The following is a 22,040-nucleotide window of genomic DNA, read 5'->3' as shown; positions in this document are numbered from 1 at the left end:
ATGTATATATTAAAAACAGAAGAGATAATGGGGGTTATTTACTAAAGCTGGAGAGTGCAAAATCTGGTGCAGCTTTGCATAGAAACCAATCAGCTTACAGATTTTATTGCCAAAGCTTACGGTAATTGATCAAGCTGAAGTTAGAAGCTGATTGGCTACCATGCACAGCTGCATCAGATTCTGAGTGCTCCTGTTTTAGTAAATCCCCCCAAAATGTGTATATAAATACCACACATTATTAGAAGAAAGGTAGAAAACAAAAAATAGGAGTAGATAGAGAGAAGAGGGTAGAAAAAAGGGAGTAAGGGAATGGGGGGGGGGGGTTTACAAGTGGTGATGTGACCCAAATGAATAGAAATTATAGTCAAGGCAAATAGAGTAAAATTACCAAGGCAATAATAGTGTGTCATCAAAGTCTGGAGGTAAACAATGCTTAACCCAAGGAGGCCAGAGTTTCTCAAATTGACCAATTCGATCTCTTTCGATTGCTTCCATTTTAGCATGAATAAGAGGAGAGCAGAAGAGCAAGGGGGGCGGGACTTTGTGTGAAGCACAAGGTAGCAACAGAATTACTTGGTGAGTATGTAGGAATTTTAATGGTTATGACAATAATACATGCATAAAATGCTGGTACATAAATATATATAGCATTGGTTTCAATAATTACATATTGAACATATTGGTAACAATAGTAGCTCATAATAAAACAGCAAGAACATTCCAAAGTTCACAAAGACCAGAATTCGGTAAGATTATTAGCGCGGTAAAGTCTGCAGGACCTGTTGCCTCCCTAGGCCTGTGGATAAGGTAATACAGTAGTAGCTTGAAATTCAGGTAAAAATTGGTAGAAGCACGGCATTTGGTAGCTCTACGCGTTTCGTCGTTTTTGAACCACTCATCAGGAGAAAAGCATGTGATGATTCTATAATAAAATAGTAATATACGGATAAGCAAATTAAAATAATAGATAACATGAACAGGGGAAGGGTAGATAAACCCTGCACAAAGTAAATGTTTACTTACTCGGATACATGAATTGGTGTTAGGGTGGCCGGGCGCCACAAGCCATCCAGGACCACCAACTGGGAGCTGAGGTGGACAGCTCGGGATAGACAACCCATACAGGCTGGAGCCAGGGCAGGCATGGAAATGGCGAGGCACTCCTGTAAAGGGAGTGAAAAAATGGAGTGAGTCAAGGAAGTCCATGGGGGATGGGGATAGAAAGGAGAGGTGGGCAAGGGGCCCGTGCTGGTGAGGGGGGAGACAAGTGGGGCAGTAAAGACTAAACAAACTGAGGTGGAAGATAGCAAAGTGACCACAAGCTGTGCATAAGAAGAGGTGGGTAAAGAATTGATTAACCACTGATAACCATGAGAAAGTAGATGAGTTTAGGCACCTGCAAAAGGTTAGAAGTGCATAATTACCTGGATTGGGTAGAATGTGTGGGGGAAGAAAGAGAGACCCAGCTGCTCCGGTGTGTGGAGAGCCTCGAAATGCCAGACACTGCCCCGGAAAACATCCATATGTGCGTCGCCCAGGAACGCCCACCAACGTCACGGTGCGTGACTGAAAGGGAGGAGGGGCAACGTCAGCCGGCCAACTGCGTCTCCGGCCAAACGGCACCATGAAGGCTCCCGTATTGTCCGCAGGTGTGGAAACCGCATGCATGGGCAAACTAATAAGAGCTTTATTAGTTCTGTGTATGGTTTCAGCTAGAATTAAATATTTAGTTTCCCATGCCTTAGCAATGGAGAGTTTATCATTTCATTAATACCCTCACCCAAATCAATCTGATTAAGTCTCCAAAATATGCTTTTGCTGGGATGCAAGGTGGAAGAAGCCTCGAAAAATCTGAGACGACTCCTCACTTTCATATTTGTATCCACCAAAATCACCATAGCCAGAAATTAAAAGTTGGCTACTATACCATTTGACCGGTTCAAGCACAAGCTTTCCTGGCTTATGATAAATGAACAGTTATCTGCAATCCTAAATGATAAAATGAAAGTGTTTAGGAAAATCTGGGGTCCATGGATCAAATACCTGACAAATGATCTCTGGACTATACCTGATTAGAATGCCTTCTGGTGGGCGTGGGCCAGAGTGTGGAGTCCTTTCCCCCCTTCTCTCCTCTTTCTTACATTTTGTCCACTCATTCTTGGCCTTTTTTCTTATTTCCTCTTCTTTTATTTGTGTTTTGGACAAACTCAGGATGCATACGTTTACAACTGTGGAAGATAGTGCTTCCTTCTCCCCCTGGAGGAGAGGGCTTGCACTTCCGAGTGTAAAGGGCATACCCTGAACACAACCAAATCAATTGGTTCTCATGGAGACAGAAAGACACAATGTGATTATTATGTTCTAGAGCCCCTTGATAGGCTATAATCCCTAGACTGTAGGTGTTTTTTTTTTACATAGAGAATGGGTGAAATTACTACGCTAACCCACATAAAAAAGCAGCTAACACTAAAAGGACAAAGTTTAGAGAAAAATATAAAACAGAGTGTAGTGCTACAAAGCATCAAAAGTGCAATATGTCATACAATACATATGAAACATATAATGTGTAAAGTGCTATAAGCAAAAGTGCAGAGTCCAATGGCCGTGACCAATAATATATGTGAATCACTGTATAAAGTAAATTCATAATAGGCAGATAGCCAAAACGTGGAAGGAATAAGTCCACTCTTGAGGAAGAAGATACGTTCAGAAGTGAAATGAAACAGCCATGATAGCATATAAAACACCAGGGGTAGTGCGTCCTCCACCTATACTCTAAATACTCTTACCGGGCGTAGTGGACTCACATGTCAGCGGCAGTGGGTCAATCAAGCTTAGACAACATGGAATCTATCACGGCTGTTTCATCTCACTTCTGAACGTATCTACTTCCTCAAGAGTGGACTTATTTCTTCCACGTTTTGGCTATCTGCATTTTATGATTTTACTTTATACAGTGATTCACATATATCACTGATCATGGCTATTGGACTCTGCACTTTTGCTTATAGCACTTTACACATTATATGTTTTATATGTATTGTATGACATATTACACTTTTGATGGTTTGTAGCGCTACACTGTTTTATATTTTTTTTATATGCAATCCATATTGTGGAAAATACACAATGTTTGTAATATATCTTAGAATTACTTTATTCTTTGTGAAAATTTCCAATAAAAACATTGAAAATGAAAGTGGGGAGTGTGGGGTATTGATGATGGTGGGCAGTGTAAAGCAGTTGTTACAGTAGGTGGTGTGAAGCAGTGGTGATAGCAGAAAGGTGGTAATGGTGGGCAGTGTGGAGTGGTTGTGACTGCGGGCAGTGCTGAGTGTAGAGCTGTAAAGTGGCATGGCTATTTCAGGCACAAGGCAGTTTTATGGAGCTGACACTGGCACTCAGCAATGAGTAATAGGAGGGAAACCAAAGAACAGTACACAAACTGGCAGAAAATAGGCTTCCTCTGGTTCATGTGCTGCTGGCTCCCTCTGCATTTAAAGTGGAATTCCACCCAAAAGTGGAACTTCCGCTTATACGTCCCCCCCTCTGGTGCCACATTTGGCCCCTTTCAGGGGGGAGGGGGGAACTTCCAGAGATGGGGCCGCGGCCCGATCTCCCGGAAAGTTCGGCCCCCCTCCTCCTTCCCCCACTGCTAGGGCCGCATGCGCAGTAGGGAACCAGCTGTGAAGTTGAAAGGCTTCACTGCCGAGTTCCCTTACCAGGAATGGCGGTGGCAGCACCCAGGAGTGGATCCGAGGATCGGCTGGGGATGCCGACATCATGGGCTCCCTGGACAGGTAAGTGCCCTAATATTAAAAGTCAGCAGCTACAGTATTTGTAGCTGCAGACTTTTAATTTTTTTCACCCAGGCTGGACCTCCTCTTTAAGCAAGATCTTCAGGTGCTGCTTCCCTCTGGCCTTCCTCTAGCTCATGTGCTGCCTCTGGAGGGCATAGATGTGGTGTCGAGGGCTGTGCAGAGTGTGCTGTTGGATTCTGAAGAACTTATGCCATGCGCAGGATGTGATCCGTAAAGACGATCAGCTGGTGCCTTCAGGCCTCTCACATCTAATGGGGCGTACACACGGTCGGACTTTTCGACCGGACTGGTCTGACGGACACCGACGGACCAAATCCGGCGGACAATTCGATCGTGTGTGGGCTTCACCGGACCTTCAGTGGACTTTTCCAGTCGCAAATCTAACGGACTTTAGATTTGGAACAGGCTTCAAATCTTTACGTCGTAATCCCGCCGGACCCAGAAATCCACTCGTCTGTATGCTAGTCCGACGGACAAAAACTGACGCTAGGGCAGCTATTGGCTACTGGCTATCAACTTCTTTATTTTAGTCCGGTGTACGTCATCACATATGAATCCATCGGACTTTGGTGTGATCGTGTGTAGGCAAGTCCGTTCGTTAGAAAGTCCGTCGGAAGTCCGTCGAAAGTCCGTCGAAAGTCCGCTGGAAAGTCTGTCGGGCCAGTCCAGTCGAAAAGTCCGCCCGTGTGTACGCGGCATAATTCCTGGCAGGGCCAAAGATTGTGATCAGAACTGGTGTGAGCTGGCAGGGCCAGAGAGTCTGGGGTAGCAGGATGAGGGAACAAGGAGGCATATGGCAGGAACACAGTGGAGGAGACTTACTAAATTTGGAGCACTCTGGTCTGAATCTGGTGCAGCTGTGTATGGTATAGTGCTGCCATATTCCTCAGCTTCTAACTTCAGCTTATTCAATTAAAGAGGAAGTAAACATCCTCTGCTGAAATTTACCTATATGTAAGCCTATAATAAGGCTTACCTATAGGTAGTGTAAATATTTTCTAAACATGCACCGTTTAGGAGATATTTACATTACATGCAGCCAGTGATATCACTGCGCATGCGCTTTGAAGGAATGGCCATGGGTGCCGTTCCTTCAGAGTCCTGTGCCCTGAACGGCAGCTCCCGCGCGCATGTGTGGGAGTGACGTTATTGCGGTTTTGGCCACTTACATCGCTGGAGTCCGCAAACCCAGAAGTAGCTGTCAGCTGTCAGCTGTCTCAGTGGTGTGCGGGCGCCGTTGGAAGGCTTCGTTCTAAGGTAAGTATTTCATAATGAGCTAGTATGTGATGCATACTAGCTCATTATGCCTTTGTCTTACAGTTTTTTTGTTTTTTTTAGTTTACAACCTCTTTAAGCTTTGACAATAAAACCTGGAAGCTGATTGGTTTTGGTACAGAGCTGCACCAGATTTTGCACACTCCAGTTTTAGTAAATCAACCCCAGTATACAGTATTTCTGTTCAGTGCACATTCCAATGGAATAATTTTAATACTGTAGAATAGCACCGGACACAACTGCATAATTTAGAATTATTTATAACTGTCTAATGTTCATATTTAGGCTAAACAATGAAAAGGACAAAATATTTTGCTGTATATAGCACAATTTGTCTTACTACTTGCATGGAATTTGGCAGGGAGTTGAGGTTTGTTTACTGGAATTGGAGCATACTTTAAGTAGAAGGAACATTTTCATTCCACAAATTGATAATACTTCTCTTAAGGGAAGGAAATACTTTCTTTCCAGGAAAAGACTTCACTGAGGGCCAATTACTCAAATCCCTATGGTCTTTCTATTCTTCCTGAATGGATCAACTCAAGTGACTGCCAGGAGTTAGGGAAGAATCTGACATTAAGGCTATGTTTCCACTATTGCGTCCCCAAAGTCGCGCGATTTTGCCGCGATTTTTTACCGCGATTTTACCGCGACTTTTTACCGCGATTTGAAGCAATGCCTGTATCTATGGACCTCAAGTCGCATCAAAGTGGGACCAAAGTAGTGCAGGAACTACTTTGAAGTCGCTGCGACTTGAAGTCGCACAGATATGAACGGTACTCATTGGAAATCATGGGAAACAATTTGTCATGCGACTTTTCAGTCCCAAGTCGCATGAAAAGTCGCACTAGTGGAAACAGAGCCTTAGGGGACAAAAGTTACTTAGATCCTTTCTTACAATTTATGAAGCACTCCATATAGCAAGTTGCAGGGTTTTTATTTTATTTACAACCACCTTGCAATTTAAACAGCTTAATATTTGCTACAGACACACTGGCTCATAAGCAATATACTGTCCATGGCCATTTTATAGTTGGCTTTTCTCAAAGGATCCAGGTGGCAAATTGTTGACCAAGCAGCACCTGCATTCAATCAGGTGCAAGCACTGTTTGGATATTCTGACAGCAGCAGGAGCAGTGGCTGTCAGAATGCAGTAGCCAGCAGGGGACATTCGTCTATCTGTACTATTTAGTGTGGATGGAATCTGTAAGATTTCTGTGGGTCGAATGAAAGAAACTGTGTATGACCAGTTTTAACATTATTCTGGTCTTAAATGGTTGATCTATACTTTTGGTAATGGAATTGCTGAGCAAGCCATTCTTCCAACAATATGCTGCTATAACACGTAGGCCGGCCATACATGGAGAAAATTTCTTTCCTGCATTCACGGGTTGCAGGGGCGAGGGAAGCAATCCCTGCGGGAGAATACAGTGATTATCGCTAGCAGCTATCGCAGCTGCTAGCAATAATCGCAAGTGAATCCGGCAGGCTGGTTAAACCCAAGTTTTTTTAATCAGATTTTATTTTTTTGAAAAGTTTACAAGTAAATACCAACAACAAAATTCAAGATCAATCATCATCTAAACAACCACATGTAATTTTCCTAAAATATACACAGATATTCAAAAAATTATTCATAAATAAACAAACATATTTTGAACCCTTCAGGAATATTCAGAAATATTCAGTAACATTCAGAAATATTGATAAATGTTCAGAAATAGTCAGAAATACTGCGGCGCAGATAATATATATAAATCTTTTACAGGTCCCTCCCCCCATCAATGATTTAAATTAAAATTAGAACACGATGCATCAATCCACTTTTTCCAAATCCTTTCAAACTTTGAAGAAGTGTTACGAACATAGGTATATTTTTCAAACATTACATACTTAAACATTTCCCGAATCCAGTCTGCCAAAGTAGGAGGATTGAGTGACACCCAGCGAGAGGCTATCAATTTACGTGCAATAAAAAGAGATCTCAAAATGGCCACTATCTGATCACAATCCATGCTATTAAGATTCACATAACACATAAGACAGGATCAAAGTCAGTCTGATATCATACACAGAATTTAGCAGGTCTAAAACTTCCTACCACTACCGATATAACTTGGGACATCTCCAAAAGAAGTGCATAAAGGAGCCAGGAAATTGAGCGCATCTTGCGCATTCAGAATTTTCTCTCCTGCCTACCCTGTGCAGCAACTCCGAGGTACGATAAGCTTTGTACAGAATTAAGTTACTCTATAAATTGGAGATATTGAAACAAGCTGTACATTCTGTATTTATTGGTCCCATATATCGTCCAAAGTCACACTGATCTCTGCCTCCCATCTTTGCCTACATGGAATAGTAACGCCAGAGAGCATTTCAGATAATAATCACCTTAGTAATAAGGCCTTTTGTTGGGTCTGCTCTGGCTATACTGTGCAGGACAGGAACAGAGGTGAAAGAGGCCACTGAAGTCAAACCTTGAGTTTTCAAAGCATGTCTTTACTGCAAATATTGAAAAAAACATTTTTGATCTAGGTTATATTCAATACAAAGTTGTTAAGACGTTTTCAAGACCCCATCGAAGTATAGTTGTATCAGGGTAGTAATCCCTGCATGCTCCCATCTGTAAAATCCTTTCAGTTGTAAAATTTCTGGAAATGCTCTATTCAACCATAAATGGTATAAATCTAGTATATGTATCCTGAGATACCCATTTTTAGTGGACAGTCAAACCTTATTTATTGTCGTGGCCCTCTGACCGAGACAAATATGGATCACATAAACACGCAACAAGACTTACAACATAAATAGACCTGAGGTGTGCCTTATGCCGCGTACACACGGGCGGACTTTTCGACGGACTTTCCGACGGACTTTCGAATGAATGGAGTTGCCTACACACGATCAACCAAAGTCCGACGGATTCGTACGTGATGACGTATGACCGGACTAAAATAAGGAAGTTCATAGCCAGTAGCCAATAGCTGCCCTAGCGTCGGTTTTTGTCCGTCGGACTAGCATACAGACGAGCGGACTTTTCGACCGGACTCGAATCCGTCGGAAAGATTTGAAACATGTTTTATTTCTAGGACTGTCGGACTTTTGGGGAAAAAAAGTCCGCTGGAGCCCACACACCGCCACATTATCCGACGGAGTCCGGTCCGCCGGACCTAGTCCGTCGAAAAGTCTGCTCGTGTGTACGCGGCATTAGTGGTCTGGTCGGTATGCCAAGAAAGGGGGCATACCCAAGATAAGTAATGGGTAGGAATGGAGAAGGATGTGCTGAGAAGTGCCCTGGAAAAGGGAAGGGAGGGAGGGTGTCGCGCACTGGAACCGACAAAGAGCATGGGTAAGTGGGCTGCTTAAACAGCCCCCTCCCATAAATTAATGCCACCATACTGGCCTTCTTATTTATGGTCGTGTTCCTATGATGAGACAGATATGGATCACATAAACACGGGACAAGACTTACAACATAAATAGACCGGAGGTGTGCCTTAGTGGTCTGGTCGGTATGCCAAGAAAGGGGGCAAAAAACTCAGATAGGGGAATAACTCTTTATTGATTGGTTTATTGAGCTAGCTTGGTGACGGCCTGTGCAATTTCCGTCTGAGAATTTGGGATGTATGTGGCAAAGCAAGTGGATTTTCATCTGCCTAATTTCTTGAAAACGTGCCTTGTAACTCCATGCTGGAATGCAGCTGAAGCTGCTCCAATCCGGAAGAATGTCCAGAGAACTGACTGGGGTTAAAACCCAAATTGCCTAGGAGGATCCTGACATGTCTGATAAACTGGCTGCCACTCAGGGGGCTGGTCAGAAAGGGTAGCATCAGGCTATCACCTAAGTGGCTGGGTAGATGGGACAGTAGTCCGTCATGATGTGGATCCCGGGGCCGGTTTGTTGGGTTTTGGAGACTGTATGAGGAAGAGTGTAATGGTTCGTAAATTGAGTCAGGTGGCATCGGAGCAGCGTCTGACTGCTGGTGCCATTAACGGTAAATTCACTAGGCCGCAAGAAACCATAGAAGGCCAAGTAGATGGCCGCCTGGATGACTAGGCTGGGCAAAGCACCAAACGGAAAACGAGTGAGAATTTCAGACATGTCCCTGAAGATGGCACTCGTGATAGGTAGGCGTTTGCCACTAGCTAAGGGCTGGTGCTTTTGTATGCCCCGTAGGAGGGATCTGACTGCATGGGCTGAAAATACTGACGGTTTACTGGGGTGCTGTAAGGACAGAAAATGCTGGACGCTGGCTAGGTATAGCCTGATAGTATTGTAAGAAACGGCCAGCTGCATGTGGCAATATGATATAAAGGCTAGGAGGTGTCTAATGTCACCTATGGCTGCCCTGGGGCAAGAGGCCAAAAACTTGCGGTAAGTGTTCCAAGCTGTGCGATAGGCCTTCAGTGTGTTGCGTGCCAAGGAGTGAATAATGAGCTGGGTTGCATTGGCGAGGTGCAACTTTAGTCCATCGTCATCAACGACCAGGGTGGGACAGGAGTAGTTGTTGGGTCGGCTCCAGGCTTCTGCTGGAAAAGAAAAGTAAGTTTGAAGCGGGACAGTGCATCAGCTGCGATTTTGCATTTGCCTGGAACATGTTTGAAAAAATGTTAAACTGGTGATGGAGTGACAGCTGCATGAGCCTGCGCAGGAAGGACATAATGGGGAGTGACTTGGAACTGCCTTTGTTGATGATGTCGGCCGTGGCCTGATTGTCCGTGATGAAGACCACCATCTGTCCTGTCCAGGTATGGCCCCAAACCTGGGCAGCTGCCATGATGGGATACAGCTCGAAGAGTAATGAAGACTGGGTGAAACCAGGAACTAAGAGAATTTCTGGGGGCCAAGGTTCCACAAACCAGTGGCGGCCGAAAATGGCTGCAAAGCCCGTAGAGGCTACGGCATCAGTGACCACCTGAGGTGAGCCTGGTCGCTGCCTTGGCTGAAAACGACCGGTGGTAGTCGTTAAAGGTGTGCCCTCCATACTTGTATCCTAAGCCCGTGACTGACTGGAGCTATAGGTCCATCTCTTCCCTCCTGCTGGGGGTGGCTGAGCAGTCAACATCTCTGAACATCCCGAATGCCGAAACAAATTCAGTGACTGTTAGTTTACGGCTGAGCCTGGGGTCTTTCGACTTAATGACCACCGAGACGTCCCCCCAGGCGTATGCTCTGTTGTCGGCCAAATCGTGCACGGAAATCAGCAGAGACGATAGATTTACGTCCTTGCCCTCCAAGATGTCCTTCCTGAGGCTGGCAGGGACGAGGTGAGCAGGGAGGACAGTAGATGTGGGCTCTGGCGTACCTGCAGGAGGGGACGCCAGCACTGTGACCGCGACTGGGTCAGGGAGGGTGGTGGGAGGGCGGACCTCGAGAGCCGCCACTCTGGTCTGCATATCAGAAATTGCTGCGGACAGAGAGGAGACCATGGAGTGCAGCTGGGATATGGCCCCAGAGATTGACTGCAGGGACGCCTGATGGGCGCTGGGCCCTGCAGTGGCTGTCGGCGGGAAGAGTAACCTGAAAAGCTCTGCCTTCCTGGGCATAGCAGGGTAGGAGATGCCCTTGCGTCTAAGCTCAGCTACGAGCTTGGGAATGCTCCATGCGCAGAGGGACTGCACACTTCCACTCTCTGAGCCCAGACAGGTGTGACGTCATCACTGCCGGCCTGTGACATGGCTCCGACTGTAAGACAATAAGGGGGTGCAAGTGTTACAAAGAGATGTAGTATTGGATAGAGGGCGAAGCAGGGCAGAGTAACACAGTTATAAGAGAAAGATCCGTGAACTACACACCAGACTGGCACGCTCCCTAGTAGTGAGGTCCTGGCACGGATCGAGACTGGGTTGACCGGAAACCTGTGGTGAGGGTGACATAAGTGTAACATGTATATTTACCTAAAAATTAAGTAATTCACCCCTGCCATGCGACCGACCTGGTGTAGGATGGAAACCTGAACCTCGACTGACCTGAGGGAAAGACAGAGAAGACGATAAGTGGCCAGCATGCCACTGAAGATAAATGGTGAACTGGGTGTTGCTATGTGTAATCATGGCTGATTGTGTGCCCCTGAAGTGTGTTTGCAAGTTGGTTTGTGCCCCCAAAGTTTAAGGTTACTGGAGACAATATTGCGTAATTGCAAGGGTCTCGATGAGTGTGAGGTTGTCTGAGATGATATTGCGTGGCTGCAAGGGTCTCAGTCAGATTGCTGAGACAGTATTGTGTGGTTGCAATGGTTTCAGTTGGGTTTGCTGAGGCGATATTGCAAGGTTGCAAGGGTCTCGTGAGTGTCAGGCTGCTGAGACGATATTGTGTGGCTGCAAGGATCTCGATGAGTATGAGGTTGATTGAGAAAATATTGCGTGACTGCAAGGGTCTCAGTCAGATTGCTGAGGTGGTATTGGGTGGTTGCAAGGGTCTCAGTCAGGTCTGCTGAGATGATATTGCAAGGTTGCAAGGGTCTTGATGAGTGTGAGGTTGTCTGAGACGATATTTTGTGGCTGCAAGGGTCTCAATTATGTTGCTGAGGCGGAATTGCGTGGTTGCAAGGGTCTCAGTCAGGTTTGCTGAGACGATATTGCAAGGTTGCAAGGTTCACGATGCGTGTCAGGCTGCTGAGATGTTATTGCGTGGTTGCAAGGGTCTCAATGAGTATGAGGTTGTTTGAGATGATATTGTGTGGTTGCAAGGGTCTCAATGAGTGTGAGGCTGCTGAGACGATATTGTGTGGTTGCAAGGGTTTTAATGAGTATGGGGTTGTTGAGACGATATTGCGTGGCTGCAAGGGTCTCAGTGTTTTATGTGAGAAAATGTGCTGTCTCGAAGGTGGCTTTGACAGGTGGGACAGAAAGGTAGAGCAATAGACTGTGGTGGCTAACTTGTAACCATAGTGGGCAAGTATATGGGACAAGGACAACATTCGTATGATCCGTAAGTTCCGTGGCGGAACCTTACGAATGAGATGGGGGACACAAGAATGGTAACAAATCGATAAGACATGGAAAGTGTAGTAACAAATCCCACCTGCGACAGTGAGCCGCGCAAGTGAGTTTGCCGTGGGCAGTGGAGGGAGTGCAATGTATGAAAGTGTGGAGTACCGCTGTGCACGAGGCACTTAAAAAATAAAACTTTTTTTAATTTTTTTATTTGGTGACATGAAAGGGAAAAGCGTTTACGAAGGATTTGTAAGTACAACTGTGGGAACTAAACAAATGGCTACGAATTGATACAACAAAACAAGGTTAACGAATCCTACCTGCGACAGAGCGCCGTGCGACTGAATTCGCATCGGTCTGTGGCGGGTGAGTAGGAAAGGTGTGGTGTGGTGCATGACGGCCACGAATAACATTGGTTTGATAAAACAGGGAGAGAACCGTGTAGGAACGGTTCTTAAGTTCTGCTGCGGGAACTAACGCACAGCATGGGGATACTACGAATGGGGAGCAAAGATAAGAACATGATACAAATGCAAAGTAATAGCATTACTGCCTGCGATAGCGAGTGAGACTTGATGGAAAAACCACAAATAAGCAACCGCAACACACTGTCTCCGGGAACAACAGACTCACAAACACGAAGTGACCAGAAGAGTCGGCCTGGTGACGTTACGAATTGTGCACTGGAACCAACAAAGAGCATGGGCGAGTGGGCTGCTTAAATACACACAACCCCCCCTCCCCCCCCCCCCCATACTGGCCTTCTTATATATCAACTATAATGGGCTGCTTAAATACACACAATACACACACAATACACACAACTATAATGGGCTGCTTAAATACACACAACCCCCCCCCCCCCCCCATACTGGCCTTCTTATATATCAACTATAATGTTGGATAAGTAAATTGGTTAAAAGGTGGAATAGTGGTAGAGCGATCAACTTGGTAGATTCGGCCTGCCAATTAGCGATTCAAATTCAGCAGGAGCCGGCCAAGATTTGAACCGTGTATGGCCAGCCATAAAGCATGTTGGCCAACCAATGATTGCTATTGTACATACAGAGACTAAATTGCGATTGTGTCAAAATTGTCTGTATTCTGCTACTCTATATGTGTGGACAGCCTTTGACATAATATGACATTTAATAAAGCACAGAGCCAGATCATGCACAAGGCCTAGGAAACCTAGGAAGAGACCTACGACCCAGAGGATGTCCAGCGGGCCCAGCTACAATCTTTGTGCTCCTGCAGTAAACCAGGGGGATAGTGCAATTAGCGAAAGCTGTGCAGCTGCCTCTCACTTCACAAGGGAAGATGACTTTTTAAGCAGCTGGGGGGGGGGGGGGGGTTGGGGCAGAGCTACTATCCTGCCTAGGGTTCCATCCTGCCTTAGTAAGTCTCTGTTTGTAAATGTGTGAAAAGTGTTAAAGCAGTATTAAACCCAAAAGCAAACATTTATTATATTTCATCTTACCAATTTTAAAATGTGTAGGCTGCATTTTTTTTTTTTCATTTTTTAGGCTTTCTTTCCTGTATTTTCATCTGATGATCCAGTCGATAAGTCTGTTGTTTTTCAAAAGAACAAGCTGTCCTGCAAATGTAGCAGTTAGAGTGTTGAGACAAACCATTTACCACTGGCAGGGGTGCATACAGTCGGCAGCTTTTATTTATTCATGTAAAACCTTTACCTCAAATGGAAAAACTGTTGCTGTAACTGCAGTGTGAGCTGGAGTTTGGCTTTAGTTTGTTAGTGTATCTAAATCTGCTAGTCCAGCTAACGCTTCCCTAACCCCAGAATGACAATGCTGCTGTCCAAAGGTGTCCCCTGTGGTCATTCATCCAGAGTGGTATCACTCTAAAGGCCCGTACACACGATCGGATTTTCCAACGGGAAATGTTGGATGTGAGGTTGTTGGCGGTAAGTCCGACCGTGTGTATGCTCCATCGGACAATTGTTGTTGGACTTTCCACCAACAAATGTTGGCTAGCAGGTTCTCAAATTTTCCGTGGACAAATGTTTGTTGTCGGATTGTCTGATCGTGTGTACACAAGTCCGTCAGACAAAAGTACAAAGTACAAACACGCATGGTCGGAAGCAGAAGCGGTTGGTCTTGTAAACTAGTAGTTCGTAATGCAGAATTAACATTTGTGACGTGGCAAATTATGAAATCTCGAAATGCAGCGCACATTCTCTTCTTCTTTGATGGGATAATAAGGAAGCTGCTTTCCTGGTGATACTGATGGAGTTATTGCAAACTAATTTTTTAAAGGCTTTTTTTTTCTAGTGATATCAAGAATAGTATTATGCTTTTTTTTTTTTTTTTTAAATGGGCAAGTTACCACAACACCATTATCCCATAGTTTTTAAGATCAAAGATGCAACTATGTCGGTGTCCCTTGTTAATTTTACATTGTATTTTTTTTTTAAATGTAACTGCTTACTCCCAAACTGTCATTTGAAGTAAAACACACAGCCAAGTATTATTCTACACATTTTTTTATTGTGCATTAAAAAAAGAAAACAAATAAATTAGACATGCTATCTGCCAATAGAACTTAACCAAAAAGTGCATTCTATGCATCCAAAAATATAGAAAATATACCAAATCAAAACATTATTCAAACAAAAAAATAATGTCAAAGCAATAACTTCAAGGCCAATAATAAAAAACATGTTATCTCCTCCGATTCCGCAACATGTCTGGTTGACGAACTGAAAAACACGAAATGAAAAGCGTACAATCAAAAGTGCAAAATAAAAAGCACATAATGAAAAACGCGGAAAGAAAAGCGCGAATCAACACTCACCAAACTTCTACTAACACTAAATTAGCAGAAGGAGCCCTAAGGGTGGCGCTAAAGAGCTGAAAAAGCACATAGTACGTCTAGTACTTCACTACGTTCGGAATTGTTGGCCAACAATTATGTGGCCATGTGTATGCAAGACAAGTTTGGGCAAAAATTCCACGGTTTTGTTGGCCAACAATCTGGTCGTGTGTACAAGGCTTAATACAGAAGGTGTGTTACTGGCCAAATCACCAGGTGGAAAACAGCTTAACCACTTGCCGCCCGCCATATAGCAGAATGACGACGGCAAAGTGGTTTCAATACCCTGACTGGGCGTCATGTGACATCCTCAGGACATTAAGCTGCTGCTCGCCCCAGGGGGCGCGCATCGCGGCGATTGTTGTTGCGGTGTGTCAGTCTGACACACCGCAACTCCAATCTAGGTAAAGAGTCTCTGACGGAGACTCTTTACCACCTGATCAGTCGTGTCCAATCACAGCTGATCACAATGTAAATAGGAAGAGCCGGTGATCGGCTTTTCCTCCCTCGCGTCTGACAGACGCGAGTAGAGGAGAGACGATCGGCTGCTCTCCTGACAGGGGGCGGTCTGTGCTGATTGTTTATCAGCTCAGATCCCGCCCAGGACCACCATCATGCCGCCCAGGACCACCAGGATGGCCATCCACACTAGACCACCAGGTATGCCCTCCTAGATCCCCAGGGAAATACCAATCTGTGCCCAGACAGCTGCCAATCTATGCCCAGGCAGCTGCCAATCAGTGCCCACTCACAATGCCTACCACTGCCAGTGCCACCAGGGATGCCTATCAGTGCCCATCAGTGCCACGTATCAATGCCCATCAGTGCTGCCTATCAGTGCCCATCAGTGCCACTCATGAGTGCCCATCAGTGCCACCTATCAATGCCCATCAGTGCTGCATATCAGTCCACCCATCAGTGCCACTTATCAGTGCGCATCGTCAGTGCCCACTCATTGGTGCCACCTCATCGGTGCCGCCTTATCAGTGCCCATCAGTGAAAGAGAAAACTTACTTGTTTATAAAATTTTCTAACAGAAACAAAAGCAAAACTTTTATTTTTTTCAAAATTTTTGGTCTTTTTTTATTTGTTTAGAAAAAAATAAAAAACGCAGAGGTGATCAAATACCACCAAAAGAAAGCTCTATTCGTGGGAACAAAATTATAAAAATTTAGTTTGGGTACAGTGATGGATGGCCGCGCAATTGTCATTCAAACTGCAACAGCACTGAAAGCTGAAAATTGGTCTGGGCAGGAAGGTGTATAAGTGCCCTGTATTGAAGTGGTTAAAAAATAAAAAATAATGCAGTCACCACATTTGAGGATTGGTAAGCTGAATATATTACATGTTTGGTTTTGGGTTTTATACCACTTTAAAATATGTTAGTTATCACACAAAGATCACATCTGCCGTGTATGTGGTTGCAGGACCACTTCTATTGTTCCCCACATGTGATCTGAAAGTTCTGCTTCATTTCCAACATCTTTGTATCTTTGCCGCTAGGGATGAGCTTCGAGTTCGAGTCGAACTCATGTTCGACTCGAACATTGGCTGTTCGCAAGTTCGCCGAACAGCGAACAATTTGGGGTGTTCGCGGCAAATTCGAATGCCGCGGAACACCCTTTAAAAGTCTATGGGAGAAATCAAAAGTGCTAATTTTAAAGGCTAATATGCAAGTTATTGTCATAAAAAGTGTTTGGGGACCCAGGTCCTGCCCCAGGGGACATGGATCAATGCAAAAAAAAGTTTTAAAAACGGCCGTTTTTTCAGGAGCAGTGATTTTAATAATGCTTAAAGGCAAACAATAAAAGTGTAATATCCCTTTAAATTTCGTACCTGGGGAGTGTCTATAGTATGCCTGTAAAGGGGCGCATGTTTCCCGTGTTTAGAACAGTCTGACAGCAAAATGACATTTTGAAGGAAAAAACTCATTTAAAACTCCCGGCCCCCCCTGTGTGAAATGGTAAGGGGGTACAAAAGTACCCCTACCATTTCACTAAAAAACTGTCAAAAATGTTAAAAATGACAAGAGACAGTTTTTGACAATTCCTTTATTTAAATACTTCTTCTTTCTTCTATCTTCCTTCATCTTCTGGTTCTTCTGGTTCTTCTGGCTCTTCTGGTTCTTCCTCCGGCGTTCTCGTCCAGCATCTCCTCCGCGGCGTCTTCTATCTTCTTCTCCTCGGGCCGCTCCGCACCCATGGCATGGGGGGAGGCTCCCGCTCTTCTCTTCTTCTTCATCTTCTTCTCTTCTTCTCTTCTTCTTTTCTTCTCCGGGCCGCTCCGCACCCATGCTGGCATGGAGGGAGGCTCCCGCTGTGTGACGGCGCTCCTCGTCTGACAGTTCTTAAATAACGGGGGCGGGGCCACCCGGTGACCCCGCCCCCCTCTGACGCACGGTGACTTGACGGGACTTCCCTGTGACGTCACGGGGAATGCCACAGGGAAGTCCCGTCATGTCCCGTGCGTCAGAGGGGGGCGGGGTCACCGGGTGGCCCCGCCCCCCGTTATTTAAGAACTGTCAGACGAGGAGCGCCGTCACACAGCGGGAGCCTCCCTCCATGCCAGCATGGGTGCGGAGCGGCCCGGAGAAGAAAATGAAGAAGAGAAGAAGAGAAGAAGAGAAGAAAAGAAGAAGAGAAGAAGATGAAGAAGATGAAGAGAAGAGCGGGAGCCTCCCCCCCATGCCATGGGTGCGGAGCGGCCCGAGGAGAAGAAGATAGAAGACGCCGCGGAGGAGATGCTGGACGAGAACGCCGGAGGAACAACCAGAAGAGCCAGAAGAACCAGAAGATGAAGGAAGATAGAAGAAAGAAGAAGTATTTAAATAAAGGAATTGTCAAAAACTGTCTCTTGTCATTTTTAACATTTTTGACAGTTTTTTAGTGAAATGGTACCATTTCACACAGGGGGGGGCCGGGATCTGGGGGTCCCCTTGTTAAAGGGGGCTTCCAGATTCCGATAAGCCCCCCGCCCGCAGACCCCCACAACCACTGGCCAGGGTTGTGGGGATGAGGCCCTTGTCCTCATCAACATGGGGACAAGGTGTTTTGGGGGGCTACCCCAAAGCACCCTCCCAATGTTGAGGGCATGTGGCCTGGTACGGTTCAGGAGGGGGGGGGGCGCACTCTCGTCCCCCCCTCTTTTCCTGCGGCCTGCCAGGTTGCGTGCTCGGATAAGGGTCTGGTATGGATTTTTGGGGGGACCCCACGCCGTTTTTTTTTTTTTTTTTTTTGGCGCGGGGTTCCCCTTAAAATCCATACCAGCCCTGAAGGGTCTGGTATGGAATTTAGGGGGAACCCCACGTCATTTTTTTTTTTTAATTTTGGCCGGGGTTCCCCTTAATATCCATACCAGACCTGAAGGGCCTGATATGGAATTTAGGGGGACTCCCACGCCATTTTTTTTTTTAAATTTTGGTTCGGGGTTCCCCTTTGGGGAATTCCCATGCCGTTTTTATCAATGAACTTCTATGTGTATTGTCGGCAATGCAATAGCCGCGGGTAGTTTTAAATGAGTTTTTTCCTTCAAAATGTCATTTTGCTGTCAGACTGTTCTAAACACAGGAAACATGCGCCCCTTTACAGGCATACTATAGACACCCCCCAGGTACGAAATTTAAAGGGATATTACACTTTTATTGTTTGACTTTAAGCATTATTAAAATCACTGCTCCTGAAAAAACGGCCGTTTTTAAAACTTTTTTTTGCATTGATCCATGTCCCCTGGGGCAGGACCCAGGTCCCCAAACACTTTTTATGACAATAACTTGCATATTAGCCTTTAAAATTAGCACTTTTGATTATTCGTGTTCGTGTCCCATAGACTTTAACGGTGTTCACGTGTTCGGACAAACTTTTTTCCTGTTCGCATGTTCTGGTGCGAACCGAACAGGGGGGTGTTCGGTCATCCCTATTTGCCGCACTGATGCTTGGTCAAATATGAGAAAGGACACCCATACTTAGATAATATGTAGGGATGCCATTGCTTTTTTTCTACAAATTCTAATTGCCTGGCTGTCTTGCTGCCATTAAAAGCCTCCTTATTTCTCTTATTTCTCCTTATTTCTCTCGTATTATGTATTTTCATATATTTAAGAAAATAATTATAATAATATTGTGCCAACTAAAAATAAGAAGCAGCCAACATAACAAATAGACCAATTGTGAAAACATATAACTGAAACAATGTGGCGCTAAGAAAAGGTGATGTCCGTTACCGGGCACAACCAACCAGAATAATTGTCTGGAGGTCTACTGCACAATAAAGTTTTATTGAAACAGGACTCAACTTAAGTGAATATGAAAAGAAATGTGTCTAAATAATTATGTGTGTATAGGCAGAATGTCCACCTATATAAGACATAACAAACCTTGGTGCTTAAAAGAAACAAGTGACTAATGCATTTCACTGCACAATTTCTCCCCATAGTGATAGACTGTTAGAGCGTGAGTGTATGCACTCCTAAAAAGAAATATGCAAAAAAATGCAAAAAAATGTCAGTGGCATACACTCACGCTCTAACAGTCTATGACTATGGGGAGAAATTGTACCTATCTTCTGTGATTAAGCAGTGAAATGCATTAGTCACTTGTTTCTTTTAAGCACCAAGGTTTGTTATGTCTTATATAGGTGGACATTCTGCCTATACACACATACTTATTTAGACACATTTCTTTTCATATTCACTTAAGTTGAGTCCTGTTTCAAAAAAACTTTATTGTGCAGTAGACCTCCAGACAATTATTCTGGTTGGTTGTGCCCGGTAACGGACATCACCTTTTCTTAGCGCCACATTGTTTCATTTTCATATATTTATCTATTACCCGTGACTAGAGGAATGCTTGGGCAATGTGTATTATACAAACCAATCGTGGCTTTGGCACTGGGGGGGAGGGTAGGTGACCTCTGTATCATGGACAAGGAATTCAACAAAAATTTCCCACCTGACGCATTGGGACGCCTGCCTTTAAATGCTTTTTGTGCACTGGTCCAAATAATTTCGTTGGGGGGGGGGGTTATGGTGTAGGGGTGGTTTTTCAGGGGTTTGCCCCTTAGTTCTAGTGTAGGAAACCCTTAAGGTGTCAGCATACTAAGGCATTTTAGACAATTTCATGCTCCCAACTTTGTAAGAACAGTTTAGGGATGGCCCCTTCCTGTTCCAACATGACTGTGCACCAGTGCACAAAGCAAAGTCCATAAAGACATGGATGAGCAAGTTTGGGGTGGAGGAACTTGACTGGCCTTCAAAAAGTCCTGACCTCAACTCAGGTGAACTCCTTTGAGATGAATTAGAGCGGAGACTGTGAGACAGGCCTTCTCGTCCAACATCAGTGCCTGGCCTCACAAATGCGCTTCTGGAAGAATGGTCAAACATTCCCATAGACACACTCCTAAACCTTGTGGACAGCCTTCCCAGAAGAGTTGAAGCTGTTATAGCTGTAAGGAGTTGGCCAACCCAATATTGAACCCTACGGACTAAAGCCTCGTACACACGGTACGATTGTTGGCAGGAGATTGTCTGTTAACAGACTGTTGTCCTAAAATCTTACTGTTAGTACGCTCCTTTTGACAATTGTTGTCCAACTTTCGGCCAACAAATGTTGGGTGACAGGCTAGTAAATTTTCGGCGGACAATGGTTTGACGTCAGATTTTCGTATGGTTAGTACACAAATCCGTCACACAAAAGTCGAAAGTACAAACATGCATGCTCGGAATCAATGCTCACCCAACACGAAATTAGCTGAAGGGGCCCAAAGGGTGGCGCTCAAGAGATGAAATTCCTCGTAGTACGTCACTACATTCGTGTTTGTTGGCCGACAATTGTGTACCTTTAGTATGCAAGACAAGATCCAGGCACATGCCCGTTTGACAAAAATCAGACGCTCAATTGGGCAACAATTGTACCGTGTGTACGAGGCTTTAGACTGGGATGCCATTAAAGTTCACATGCGTGTAAAGGCAGGCGTCCCAATAATTTTGGTAAAATAGTGTATGTTTGTCCAATGATTTCCACTGGTCATAATCCAAATTATTTTTAAGATAGGTTCCATAACTGTACAGATATTTTTCATATACAGTAACAAATTTTTTCTTTTCTGTGTTGGCACGTAAACAACAGATACTGTGATTAATTGACACCCAAGAAAAAAAAATCACTATAAGGGCAGACTTTACTAACCCATATGTTTTATGTGTAGTTCATTCATTTCTCTGCAGATGTAAAGCCTCCTCAGTACCTTCTTTTAGCTTTTCACAACATTTTCTGCATAACAAAAGATTTGTTGTGGCCAGTCAGCAAACTGCCATTTACATGACAGTTTGTAGCACAATTACAGTCGCCACAGACTGTCAAATTACATGCTTGTAACACTTTCACACAGCTCAATGGATGTTGACATTTCAGAAAGCAGTCATCGTTTCTTACTACACACAAATACACAATCAGGACAGAAATCAAATTGCCTGAATTTAGTGATTTTACTTCCTTGGTAATAATAACACTATAAGACATGTAAGGAAACGGAAAAACATATGTCCCCGGAAAGTTATTACGTAGGACCACATGCAGAGTAGAAATGAAGTGCTGAAGGTTGGTATTTGCAATCAGCTTGCACACAGGGTGATATGGGTAGGCAGATGAGAATCCCTGAGGGAAAAAGAAACAACAAACGATTGACTTCTCTTCCTTTTTACTCAATATAGTGCGAGGTAGAGTCATGATTTCAAACAGGACAGCTCAAAGAGGGCAGATTTTCAGTAACATTATGGAAGTACTTATTGGCATCATAATTAGCTGGGAATGTTCTTACTAAATTTACATTTTTGGAAGGAAGGGTGGGGGAATCAAAGAAGAATTAAAGTGAAAGTAAACCCTCCTATCATCTTCAGCCAAGAAAACTGCCATCTTGGCCTTCGTTTAACCGCTTCAGCCTTGGAAGGTTTTACCCACTTCCTGACCAGGCCATTTTTTGCGATACTGCACTGTATTGCTTTAACTAACAATTGCATGGTCGTGCGACGTTGTACCCAAATAAAATTAATGCCTTTTTTTGGTATTTGCTCACCGCTGCGGTTCTTATTTTTTGCGCTATAAACAAAAAAAAGACCAACAATTTTGAATAAAAAAACAATATTTTTTTACTTTCTGCTATAAAACATTCCCAATAAAATTT

General features: G+C 44.5%; 1 protein-coding gene across 4 annotated transcripts in view; it reads left to right on the top strand.

The window, feature by feature from the left end:
* Positions 1-22,040, top strand: part of DRC2 (dynein regulatory complex subunit 2) — a 224,561-nt gene that overhangs the window by 8,030 nt on the left and 194,491 nt on the right. For 2 of the 4 annotated variants that reach the window (XM_073614064.1, XM_073614060.1), the window contains exon 2: positions 501-576. The exons of the other annotated variants lie outside the window; for them this stretch is intronic. The gene's annotated coding sequence lies outside the window, so the exon portion shown is untranslated. The remainder of the gene's footprint in view (positions 1-500; positions 577-22,040) is intronic. 4 annotated transcript variants of the gene reach the window in all.

This window comes from Aquarana catesbeiana, linkage group LG02 (assembly GCF_042186555.1).
Source record: "Aquarana catesbeiana isolate 2022-GZ linkage group LG02, ASM4218655v1, whole genome shotgun sequence".
Taxonomy (NCBI): Eukaryota; Metazoa; Chordata; class Amphibia; order Anura; family Ranidae; genus Aquarana; species Aquarana catesbeiana.
This window is presented reverse-complemented; position numbering and strand designations above follow the sequence as displayed.